The sequence below is a fragment of the Rhopalosiphum padi genome, chromosome 3 (assembly GCF_020882245.1).
Source record: "Rhopalosiphum padi isolate XX-2018 chromosome 3, ASM2088224v1, whole genome shotgun sequence".
Classification (NCBI taxonomy): domain Eukaryota; kingdom Metazoa; phylum Arthropoda; class Insecta; order Hemiptera; family Aphididae; genus Rhopalosiphum; species Rhopalosiphum padi.
The window spans coordinates 42,192,472-42,206,057 of NC_083599.1; positions in this window are offsets into that span (position 1 = coordinate 42,192,472).

Genomic DNA, 13,586 nt, shown 5'->3' on the forward strand with positions numbered 1-13,586 from the left:
TTATTGTTATTCAATCGATATAATTTATTAAAATAAAACTTCACATTATACTCACAAAAAAGTATACATTTCCATTTCTCCCTCTAAAATATTATAAAAAATATATGAAATTTATAAATTACTTTAAATAAGAAAACATTCGTATTACATATCTTTCTCTGTTTTGAATGGTTTATATTATAAAATGGCTGTAACATAAATTTTAAATTTCCCCGTATACTATTGTACATAATAATATACAGTTTGATATATTCCAACTGATATCTATATTTTACAAATATTAATTAAAAATAAAGTACTTACATTTTTTACATTCTATCATAATATAATATAATTTATTGATATTTTTTTCTTATTTAACTCCACTCTTTCAAACCCGCAATGAAAAAAAAACAAATCGAAGATCGGTTACTAGTTAATTTTTTTATAGTATTAAGTAATTATATGATTATAGTTTTAAAATTAAAATTAAAAATGTTATTCATTAATTATTATAGTTAATCTGTTCGAACACTGAATTTATTCGTGAAATAAGTTTACAGCATTAATTCAGTCAAATCATAATATTAAAAAATATATTCACACACCATCACACCATAAAATACATATTTGGAAAAATCAACACAACCTCTGAGGTTATAAATCAAACTTCTTACGATATTAACTAATTACCTTCTATCACTAAATTCGTGTAAATATTGTAAACTTATAATGTGTTAATTTAATGTTTACATTTCGAATTCATAATTCACGTCAAAAATAAATATATTATATATATTTGTAACAATAGAATGCACATTATTATGGTGTGTAAATTTATACAACATCATTAATTTTAATTTACTTAGCTAATATATTTTAAGCCGATAAGATTATAAAAGTTAATGTGTGACGGTGCATAAATATATACCTACATCATTATACTTAAGATTAAATTTAAAAGAAAAACATTTAATAGATTTTTTTATAGTGATAGTTTAAGCTCAATCGTATAAAAACAAAGTATTTGATAAAAAAATAAAAATTAATAATGATGCAATAAGTAAATTTTTTATTATATTATTGGCAGAGAAAAAAAGTGAATTTAAAAACCCGTGGACCTTAATCTACGGTATAGTAAATTTCGAGTTTACATAGTCGTCGAATAGATCATTTTAATTAAAGTATTAATTTTAAATAATTGATAAAGTATAAAAATCGTTGTGTATAAAAACAGTTCTGAATTACTGCGAAAGTAATTTATTGTTCTATTGGTTTAAGATAGATTAAACTTCAACTAAATTTTTTTTTTTTTTTTTAGTAACACATCACATACATATTCTATTAATAATTCGATTATATCATATCTCATTTTTACATTAACTTAAAATTTAATAAAATATTAAAGTCAATATACAGAAATAATGGAGGTTGGAAAAACTTTAAAGGTCGAACATCTTTTTTTCATAGTAATATCATGTCAAGAAAGTCCCCAATATGATTATTTTTTAAATTGCAATAAAATCAATATTGTTGAAAACTGCTGTTGCGTAAATATTTCCGATTTCCACCATTTTTTTTAGTTTTTCCGATAAACTACCCCTTCCTTCACGAAAACCACATTCAAACATTAAGATTAAAACATTTTTCTGATTAAAATCGTGAATAAAAAAGCACATTATTGTAAGATAAATACATTTATCAACTCACTAAGAATCTAAAATATAAACAAGTATTGTTATTTTTAATATTCGAATCCAAGCATTATATAGCATTTTTCTATTGCGAAAAGTGCATTCAAACACAAAAAACACATATATGCACACCTATAATTGTAAAACCTATACTTTCATCACTTCACTCTGAATCTAATAATATCATAGGTGTCAAATTAATAAAAAATATTTTCAAACATATTTTACAATAAATATAAGTCTAAATAAGCAAAAGTAAACCAAATAACCTATACAGATGTATTAAAAATATATATATATTCCTATATAAATGTCGTCTAAAGTCTTACGATATTTTTAAAACTATTGAGAATTCATAGAAAACGGTTCAAAGAAACTACATTTAATAAACCATGTGTAAACTATAATATATATAGATAAATACAAAAAAACGGCTGAGTGCGATTTTTTTAAAACTTTTTCAACTAAAGAAGTATTACCTATATAAAAATAATAATAATACAAATCATTTAAAAATCAATAACAACTTTACAGATTTCAGCTATTTAATATCTAATAATCAAAAATAAAACTATCTATCAGGATGACAATAATATTGTATATACCTATATTACCTAAAGTAATACGCTTTTTTTTTACTAATTTGATTAATAACGTATAGTCAAAGTAAAAAACTATAAACTAAATATAATTGTTATTTAATTTTGTGTAGTATAGATTTTTGGAAAAAAAATAGGATGTAAAGTATAACTTACCTATTGCTTATAAAACAGCTATTTTTCAATCAGGTCACTGATCGTTTACGAAATCCTGATATGGTATCTCGATACGGTAATTCTATAGGCTCAGCAACCATATCTTATATACCTACCAACAAACTCTTGTCTCTGTTTTACAATCAGGCATACATATTTATGACAGAAAATTGATTTAAATCTGATAATACAATACATACAATGTACGTGTTATATCGAATACGAAAAAAATGTAATAACGAATAATCTATTAATTGTCAAGACATCATTATAATAAAAACTAATGTTCAACGTTGATCTCTATATTTTCTATTTAGCATTGATGCTTGATGAATACAGTGATAGCTACCATTCTCATTTTATGAATGGAATAGGTATTAATCTAATAAAAAAATATTTTAAAATAGTATATTTTATGAAACGGCAAAATATATTGCATTACATTTTTTTATATTATTAATTATTTCTATATAGTAGTTATATTATATTATATACTTACGCTTCAAAGGTGGCTTTGTATTGGTCATTGGCTTGGATAAGTAAAGTTAATGTTCTAAAAATGAAATCATATACATTAATGAGCTTGAAATATTATGCTCTATAAACATATATAAACTTTAAAAACATACACAAATATTTCTTTCGCTAATACATTGTTGCTAGTTTAAGCGCAAAAAGTTATTATAACAACTTTAATTAGAAAAAATATGTTTTAATTAAGTTAATTATTTTAATCTTTGCTATTCGTTACATTTTCTATAAAATAAACATTTTTATTCAACTTTATATTTATTTTACAGTCAGTCACTATATTTTTAACAATAAATGAGTTTGTACATTCATTAATTATATGAAAGCTTGATTTCCATCAAAAATATAAGTGAAATAAGAAAGTGTTAATTTTCAATTATAATTATTATAAAAAAACAATAATACTGTTTTTAATTACTAATTTAAATCTAGATATTTACCGTGTAATTTAGTTCCAATCCATTTTAATGTCTCTTAAAAATTCTCCACAACGGTATGATGTATTTTTTTCGCCATTTAACCTTTTTTTTAATCGTATTTAGTATTTATATACTATGTTAAGTTGTTATTTTTTAGTTTAATGTATTCAAATGGTTGAAGAAATCAAAAACATTTATTTTCCATAACCATTAAAACATAATAATAAATAATATGTAAATCAGAAGTTCAAATTTTCCCACAAACATTTTCATGAAAATTGAAAAATGTCAAACAAATATAAAAGAAAATACTCGTTATTGATAAAAAAAACTTCATTATTTTTTTTAAACCTAGCTTCACTTATCAGTTAATGTCGAATTTTTAAAACAATGTTTTACGTTAGCTTTTAATATAAAGACACAACAGTACGAATATAATGGAACAACAAACTAAGTAACTGCACTTATTTATTTATATTTATTTTTAGAATTTATAGTTTATGGTACAATCGCTAAAATATCTTTTACAGTGTGTTACAAAAAGTTTCTCAAAATTCTTTACAAATCATAATTTTTTAAACGTTGGAAATTCATCAACTGTATTATAAAATATACTTCACTCGAATGTTACAATGTAATATTATTTTTCTTATCAATTTATTTCACAAAATATTGATTAAATAAGAATAAATGCTTCACTACTTTTAAGTTCGTTAAAAATATTGTTAGTTTTAATAGTATTATTATATTTTATCAAAGTAAAAATATTTTAAACACGGCGATCTGTATAGGCATTTCTTCTACACTTACGGAATTTTTAAATACTTATTTCTTTAGTATTTTCCACAAATATTAATTATTTTTTTTTTTTTTTATCCATTCTAGTGTTTGATATCCGAGTGTATTTCAGTTCATTATCTATAACTAAAACTTTAAAGAAGCTCATAATTCTGAATATTAAAAATAAAAATAATTATTATTATAATAATGTCCCTACAAATCCTCTTTATATACCCAAAAATATATATTATATTATTTATTGAGAGCTTTTTTTTTAATGAATTGATAATTGATAGAGAAAATAACACTCCTGAAAAATATTAAAATAGTAGCATATAAATTATCTACATAATATTCAGCTAGATTTTAAAAGAATTATTTATAATACTTTAATATTATGTAAATTATAAACATAAACCTTTGTATACACAAATGTATTATTTGTGTATATGAAATGAGGTCGGAATATGAATTCTCTAATGAACCACTTTTCGTTTAATATTTAATTTTAAACGTAATTCGTATTATGTTTGATACATGGTATTTTCTGTTGTAGACATTAATACCGTGTATTTGAGTATTCCATAAGGATTATTAAATCCGTCGCTTTTAAACTTTAAACATTAATCTAATTGACCCCATAAACTGGAAAAATGTTCACATGTATTAACGATGAAAACAAAATATAGACATACTTATCAGCATTCAACAATAATAAAAGCTGAGCATTTTGCAATTTTATACGTAATTATTATTAAAGCTTATATTTTTTACTTAAAAATTTGACTGTGCATGAATTAAGTATAATTAAAATTTAAAATACTTTAACCATACATATCGTATATTCATAATAATTATTTAATGCGGTCAACATCGGATTATAAATGTAAAATAGAACATATATCGTTATACTTGTATGTTTAAACAGTTGTTATAACTTATAAGTTATATAACCAGTAGTATAATACCTAAATATATTATAGGTACTATTATGATGAGTGCGTACTATAATACACCTATTACAGTATACTACAATAGTGTGTAATATTAATTATTCTTTTGAAATGAGTAGACGGTGTTTGGACAAACGATATTTTGAGAATATTATATTGCATTAAATAACTCAATTATTCAAATTATTATTACCATTGAAAAGTTAAATTTTAATAAATTTAGTGTTATACTGTTATCTAATAAATTAAATAATAGAATTATATAATAAATTAGTTTAATGAAATTTTTATAATATTAAAATTATTGCTGAACATTAATATTGTTAAAACCAAAAAATGTTTTTAAATTCATCTACAAATATAAAACAAGAAAACATCGTATTTGCACATAATAACATATTTGTTGATCAAGATAATAGGTTCCTGCCTATGTTAAACTGTCCAATATGAAAGAAATTGTTTCAAATTTATAATATTAATTAAGTTAATTATAAAACAACGACGATCATACAAAAACATTAACTTAGAAATTCTCTTAAAAACTAGCTATCTTGACCAGCTGATTTAAAATTAAGTGTTACTACTCATAGTTACTATTAAGAGGGCGTCGTTTCCTCGCGTGTTGTCTTCATCTTACTAATTTAGTTATAGCAAATTTACATTCAACAGAATCCATTTTATGCTTTTAGCTTTAATACTAGAATAAATTTACTTATAATTAAACTTAAAGGTAAAAATATTATTTTGGGCATAACATAATCTTTAATTGATACTTTGATTTTTAAGTAATTTATAGCTATGTAAAATATAAAACCTTTAAAATAAAAATATCAATAAAAGTCTACGTGATGCTCGAGATAATATTCTCATTTTAAAGTTTAATATTAAGTAAATTGATTCTATATTAAAGCTAGCATCAAAAAACGCATTCCGCTAAAAACAAATTTGGTATGTTTTACATTAGAATATTAGATAGACACAACACATACGGGTAAGACGACCTCTTAATACATTTCACATAATCATCATTATGGTAATTTTCTTTTTGTATTATTAATTATGTTAACATCAATTTAAGTATGAATTAGTTTACATGACTGGTGTAGCAATTACTCGCAGTTACTTTGTACCTATAACGCTTGATATTTTAAGCTAGTGGCTAAAGCTAGAAAAACGGCCTCGCCAAATGCTCCACTAAATCGCATACCACGAATTCCAATCACAAAAATCAATAAGATATTTTCTTATTACTGGAAAGTCCCGTGTTTTGTGTAATGACAAACACAGTGTCGGAAATCGGAACTGTGTCGTGTATGTTCCATACCAACGTGGTTTGTGAAAACTCGTGAAATAATCCCGTCTATATAATTAATAGCAAAACTTTGAGAGAAAAAACACGGTCGACATTTTGCGAGATGTTCTTCGCATTGACAATATTACTAATACGGGGAGCGGTAGGAGCACGCATCCATAAACTGCCTATGGGATCGAAAACCTACATTAAAATCATCGTGGGTCAGATTAGATTTTTCATTTTAAGTCAGTCATAATTGGTCATTTGTCTTATGTCATCATTGTATTTTAGTAGATATTAGCCAAATTAACAACTTTTCAATAATTTGTAATTTTTATCTGTACGTTAAATAAAATGTTATAGTGAGTATAATGCTATCTAGAGTACCGAGTACCTGACAACTACACATATTTGGTCGGTATTTAGAAATTTGTTGTTGAAACCACATTCTCACACATATTATAACAGTCATTTAGATTTGTTCTGGACTCTTTGCACAAAATAATATAATATTATGCTTATGTTTTTTTGAAGAATGAGTTACGAAAACCTGTTTAGAAAATCATTCTTTTCAAAAATAATATAGATAAGTATTAAAATGTGTATATTTTAATAATAACAGTATGTATAAGCGTATGTTATTCAATTCATTCAGAAAAGTAGTCAATACTATCACGAATATTTCACCTATACAAACATTTAAACATTAATATATATTATTTGAATTTAAACTATTAATTATAGTTAGTACCCAGTAAAATTTCGGTCCATTACTCCACTCATAAGAAATTTAAATATATATAACCTAATCAATTACTAGTTTGAAATTCGCTTTTTGTGTGTTGTAATTCTCAAAAAATAATCTAGTTCAGAATATGAAACAAAAATGTTTAATACCATAAAAAATAAATATATCATATAAAAAAAAATAAAGATCATTATTCAAAAATGTTCGTTTCTAATGACTTGGAGTTACTGGAAAAAAATATTTTTAAAAACTAAAACAATTTTTGATATAATGAGTGTTTATAGTAGTGTTTAATTCACCTTTATCTAGTTATTACCTGAAACACTAAATGTAAAATTATTCACACTTTTATTGTTTTAACTGTATTATAATGTTTTTGTTATTACTTGGACAACTTTTTCTCTGTGTAGAACATGTTTTAGCTTGCACTTTTTTTTACCGAAAGTCACATTTTAACCAACAGAGATTCATTAAAAACGTAAAATCATAACATTTTAGTAAAATATAGGTTCATTGCTGATTTTAATTTAATTTTGAATTAAATATAAGGTTAATAACTTTGAAACTTGATTATTAAATTGAAAATTAGTTTTGAAATTGTATACCTACATAGATATATTAAAACAAAATCAATCGTTTTCCTGCAAAAGACTTTTATAATTTTCACCAGAGGTTATACAAGTTATATCCTAAAATGTTATCAAACAATTTAGAAATTCGAAACTCTATAATATATATTTAGTTTTCTTATAAAGTTTTTAACATAAAAATATGATTTATTCGCTAACATATGAGCCTCATTTAATATTATTTTTTTATTCAATGATGAATCATGGCTTTCAAATTTAAAAAGATGGCATATACATCATTCACACCTGCTCAATAAGTGGCTTATTAGTTATAATTTCAAGATACAAAAATATAATTCACTTAAAAGTTAAATGTATTACCTATATATGGACTATAAGTAATTTATGTATATTATTAGTTATTGTAGTTACTAGTTGTTCGAGTTTTGATGATTCACCATAATTATTGTTAAGTACTAAGTACTTATATATAAATTTAATACTTTAATTTTAACTTAGTATAACTTTTGTAAGCTCCGGCTGTACCAAATTCAATTCATAATATGAGCTATGATTTTGAAAATTAAATTCCAAAAAAAGTAGTGCAAATTCGTGCTAATAATTTGTAAAGGAACTAAAAATAAAAAAATAAAAATCAATTAGGGAGGTAACGGTATTTTAACATAATGAAACGAACTGATATATTAATATCCTGTACGAACCACAATCATACATACTATTTTTTTAACATACCTCTGTCGGCTCCAAAACACTTCAATCAATATTATGCTACCCAATCCAACAGTTTTTGTTATTCTCGATATCTTAGACCTCCAAACTATTTCATATAGAACAGTGCGAGAGTATTTGATATAATAAAAATAAAAATTGGATACATTAATGTATGTATAATTATCTAATTTGGACAGTACCCTTTTTTCCATTGCGGAGATTTCCACATTTCCAACCGTTTTTTCCATGTAACAAAATTCCCATTTTATCAATCAGTAATCGGATAAAAATATTTACTGTCCGCAGAATAGAAAATAACCGTTTACCGCTTCAACCAACATCGAAAATTAAATTGTCTTTGCAATTGTGACGAAAAAAAATACAATTTTAAGTATCTATTTAAAAATAACGTTGTTTATAAACTTTTTAATTTAGTTATAAGTTATGAAGTACAATATATATATTGTTATAAGTTATAACTATAAAAAGTATTTTATTTTCGTACATTCTATTATTGTTCATTTTATCTAATAAAACATAAAATATTCTAATAAATATACATTAATCACCGGTTGGGTTCAGATGAATCGGTGGTCAAGCGATAAAAAGGCCCTCTTTTGTGTAAATATTGTCAAAAACATTTTTATCAGTATAAAAACATATTGTATATTTTCTAGAAATACAATATTGAATACTTGAATAATAAATACAAATAATCAAAAAACTTGTCCCTTTTAATTTATTCATTCGTTTCGTTTAGTGAATTCTTTAAAACCATGAAATAGTACATTGTAACATAATTTATATATTATCAAACGTATCTAATTGTTTTAAACATTTTAAATGTTTTTCGTTACTATACTAAAAATAATCTAATAATACAAGCAATTCGTTTTTCCAAATTGAAAGAAATTGATTTTGATCCCAAACTAATATAGACTATATTAAATTTGGTATAATAGGATCAGACACGTAGGAAAAATGTCATTCGTGTATAAATGTATAATGTTTAACACTTTGCATCCTTAAACTTTAGAGTTTAGAGTGAAAAGTTTCTTATTTTATTTTATTTTATTTTTTTGCAACTGACTTCTTTATAGTCATTATAAATTATACAAGATGCATCTTTTAAGTTTAAAATAAGTTAAATTCGTTTAATAATGAACGTGACACACAAAGTAAAACGTTCCGAGTATATCCTTAAAATGTAAAATTTAACAATTTTTATTTATTTCAAATACAACTTCTTTAACCCTAAAATTCAGTTTAAAATAAAAAGGTTCATGAATAAATTACATGAACAGTTTATTTAAAGTAAAAAATGTTATCCGGATTGTGGAAAATGTATGTACTTATTTAGGTATTATAACGCAGATAACGTATGACGTGAAAGACTATAATTATTTAAATTAAATATTAATGTTTCATTTTGTATGAAAATTATATAATAAATAGCACGTAAAATATATTTTATTGATAAAGCTATCAAATAATTTAATTTTTAAATAAATTTACCTACGGTTATTTTATATTTTGATATATTGATAGAAAATGTGTGAACATATTTATTTTTGAATAACATTTTTGTATGTATTATTGTATTAGTCATGTAATTACTTAGAAGGTAAAGATTAACATTCAACATAGTTGTTAATATATTTGTAGAAACTTTTGATACTAATTGTTTTTATTAGTTTTTAGCTTATTCTTCATATAATTCATAAATAATTAGTCTGGGAATTTATAATTAAGAGGCATTCACGCCCAACAGTTATACTACGTGTCTGCGCACATTTCACACCTCACACTTTTCCAAATCATATTTAATTAAATATAATTACATAAACTTTGATATTCATGACAATTTACTTAAAACCTATACTTTCCATGAATATCATTGTTAATTTTTTTATTTTATTTTAAGTGTAAATTTAAAGTGTTTTTTTTTAATTTTTTTCGTAATTTACTTAAAACAATAACATCGATTTATAACTATCCCAGATTTTTAACTAGATTACCAGACATATAATAATTAATACAATATATTATACGGTACATGGTTATGATATGCATTTATTGTACAATAGCCTGTGTAGTTTTAATCTCTTTAGCTTACAATATTTTTTTTCCAATCGAGTTATTTCAAACATCTACCGGTATACCTTTTTAAATATTTCACGGTACACAATGCATGCACACGTTAGGTATCTAAAATAAAATGAAATACACCATGATAACTATACACCACTGAACATGGCGAGAGGGTTGTTTTTTATAATATGCATAATAAAATAGTAGTGTCGGTATATTATTGTTAGTATTTATAAAATTGTATACCTATCTGATACTTATTTAGTACATGATCAGAAATCATTAAAAATGTATAATAAATAAATAAATAATTTAATTATTATATGTATAAATTTAGAATATTTATAAACTCACTGTGAAATCAAAAAAATAATCCATAGCGATTTTAAAAAGGGGGCAAGTGGAAACCGCTCTTTAATGTACACTATTAGTTGAGTGGGTCACTGTAATATATGTGTTAAATTTGAATTCTGCAATAATACATCATTACATAAATGTATACAAAAAATGATTCTGAACGGAAACAGACCATTAGCATACATCACTATATTTATATCCAAATTTTTTTTTCTATCTTTTAGTAATATTGTAGGTAATTTTAATTTTCTAGAAAACATTGCAGTTATTATATTATTAGTATTTAATTATTATAATCATTATATATATTATACCAAATTATATTATTGTTATTAATTTTTAAGTCAATACTACCTTACCGTAAAACATTGTGAATAGGTTTATGGTATAAATACGTGATATATTAAAATTAATCTAAATATTTTGAAAATGTCATTGCGTATAGTAAAATTCGTAATACGTAAAAGTTTTAAATCCCTCGTGAATGATGTTTTTAAACTATAACAAAGTACCTAATTAACATCGTTATTCATCGTTTGGTAATATATAATTTCGTACGAGTTTGAAATTAAAATATCTGTAGGTAATAAAAAAAATGTGCTTATATATTTTTTAGATTTTTCAGTTTCAGTATGAATTACTTATGAGTTATAACTTATATGCAACCATGAATTTAGTTTTCAAATATTGGCTATCAATTCATTATTTTATAAATTGTTAACACTTTTCCGTGATTTTAATAAACTTAGTCCTTAATATTTTAAAAAAAATTATGTATTTTTAATATTTTTAAATTACTCGATTAAAATATAGTACTTTATAAATATCTCAAAAAAATTCAATATGTTTTGAAAATAATACCATTTAGGTATATAAAATGATAATATAAACACTTGGTGAAAATTTCAAGTTTCTACAGTTATTTAGTTATCGATTATAATAAAATAAAGAAACCAATTTTGTCCAAAACTGGTTTAGCGTGAAAATTCTTGTTTTTCTTTAATTTGTTTTTCCAGTTATTTTGAAAATAACTGGGAATTTTCCCTAAAGTGTAAACTAAATCCAATTTACTATCAAAATCCAACCAGATTTTTATCCACCACAGAGGACAATGAAAAAACCCGAAAAACATATATTATAATAAAATCAATACATTCAACATTCATGGCTCATCTCTGAATCTAAAAATATATGATGGAAACATATCATAAACAATTAACTAATATAATTAAATCTTTCATTTCTCCGTGAAATCACTTTTTTTCTTTCCATAAACGCTCTCAAATAATCACCCCAAATTCCGAATCGGTCAAACTAACTTAACACACAAACACCTCACGGAGGTCAGCCTTTCTGTGACACACGCTTCATTCCTGTCACAGTTAATCATATTCTCACTGAGTGTTATAAATTGAACAAGAGACAAGCTCAACATCCCACATAACATCTGTGAATTTCTTTCGTCGAATTCCAAAAATCACCACTTTGCACAATGCTCATTATTATATATCTCCATTTATCATAACTACATTACATATTACAATACTTAGCTATCATGTAACTACTACATATTCATATAAAATAATAATTATGCTCTTTATTTTATACTCGCCACTTTTAGTTATCAATATTTGTATTTATTTAAACCTAGATAACCCTATAATAACCATGATATTTATGCGCATTATAATTGTAGATACGTAATATTACAGATGCTACATATAAATAATTCATCGAAGTGTATTGATCACTCGATCGGTTGTCACCATATATAATATATTAGATGCTAATAATATAGACGAGACTTCGGAGACATAATGTGTTTATGTATTATGTCCTGAACAAACAATTAAACAACCGTATATATTGTAACATAATGCCGTAACTCTTGATTTGAATAAATATTTATTTTTACCTAGGTGTACCCGACTGCAGTAAGACATAAAAAATGTATTATTATATGGATATATTGGATATATTTATGGAACAATTGATTGGATAACATTGTCTTTTTCTGCAAGAAATTTAGAATTATAATATAAAATTAATATGTCATTATTTATTAATAAAATATTAAAATGAATACACAAACGATCTTAAAATTATATATTATTTAACCAATAATTTCTAATACATAAGATACAAAGAGGCCTTTTATATTTTATGAAAATCTCCCAAATAAATGTGTTAAAAATATATGTTTTTTGTATGTAACGCAGTTTAAGACAGGGTAAATCCACTAGCAATAAATTAAATATTATTATAGTGACACCATGCAAGATTAACCAAAATTAATAAGTATATATCTATACAATATAAAATCAAAGGCCTAAAACGGATAACCCTTCGGCAAATCCACAGGTTTCAGTAAGATCTATTTTATAGAAATTTAACTACTTCAAAAAATGACAAAGATGTAAAAAAAATAATCATCGTAAAACCAAAACATACATTGATCCGCTCAGAATTTAAAAAATCTAGTATTTACTTTTGTATTTAAATACATGCCGGGTATTTGTATTTGTATATCAATTAATTAATACAACTAAAAGATCTTTTCACAGGATAGCCTTTAATAAAAGTCCTCGATGACCAAAATATTATAATATATTAATATTATAACTTATAAGACAGGCCCGATGAGTGAGTCGCACGATGTCCATAGTATTTTTCATAATAATTAT